This window comes from Chlorocebus sabaeus, chromosome 13 (genome assembly GCF_047675955.1).
Source record: "Chlorocebus sabaeus isolate Y175 chromosome 13, mChlSab1.0.hap1, whole genome shotgun sequence".
Lineage (NCBI taxonomy): Eukaryota > Metazoa > Chordata > Mammalia > Primates > Cercopithecidae > Chlorocebus > Chlorocebus sabaeus.
This window is the reverse complement of record NC_132916.1, coordinates 644047-644819: the sequence shown is the minus strand read 5'-3', so window position 1 is coordinate 644819 and position 773 is coordinate 644047. Positions and strand designations below refer to the sequence as shown.

Genomic DNA, 773 nt, shown 5'->3' with positions numbered 1-773 from the left:
ACAGAATAATGCTTGCCCAGTGCTTTGAGATGATAACAAAAGACTATGGAAAAAGACAACATTGAACTTAATACTAGATTTTAGGTAGACTTAGCCTGACAGCCACTCCCTTCAAACCTCCCTTGTTGCTCAAATGTAGCTAAAGGGTTTTGACAATGATCCCTACCCACCCATCACGACCCCCAGTGTGGGACCAGACCAGCAACCCAGGGCAGGTCCATCTTGGCACCAGGGAGCATCAGACCTCACTGCAGCAGGATTGATCAGTGATACTTTGGAGAGAGACCTTGATCAAAGTGGAAAATGTAGAAGCTGTAAGAATCAAAATCAAAATGGAGTCACTTCTGTTAACAAATGCTCTGACGCGCTCGCTTCGGCAGCACATATACTAAAATTGGAACGATACAGAGAAGATTAGCGTGTCCCCTGCGCAAGGATGACACACAAATTTGTGAAGCGTTCCATATTAAAAAAAAAAAATGCTCTGACAAATAGAGCTGGGACAGACCCTAAAGGGACGGTGGTCATGCACCACTGCGCAAACACAATTGCAAAAGACTGAAAAAACCATCACTCTGCACAAACGCCGTTGCAACCTTACACAAAAAACACTTCTACATCTGTCCAGCAAGTGCCTGTCCGGCACTGAACTGGAATCTCCCTCGTTATTCATCTTTGTAGCCAAGGATACTTATCTCAAAACAATCCTGTGTTCCTCCCCACTTTTCCCTTAAAAACCTTTGTCTTTTTTGACTTCCCTGAATGTGCACATC

The 773-nt window shown here is 44.2% G+C and overlaps 1 non-coding gene across 1 annotated transcript; it reads left to right on the top strand.

The window, feature by feature from the left end:
* Nucleotides 1-364: 364 nt before the first annotated feature.
* On the top strand, nucleotides 365-471 carry LOC119625398 (U6 spliceosomal RNA). The gene has a single exon (XR_005241606.1). It is a non-coding gene; the product is annotated as a U6 spliceosomal RNA (small nuclear RNA).
* Nucleotides 472-773: the final 302 nt, after the last annotated feature.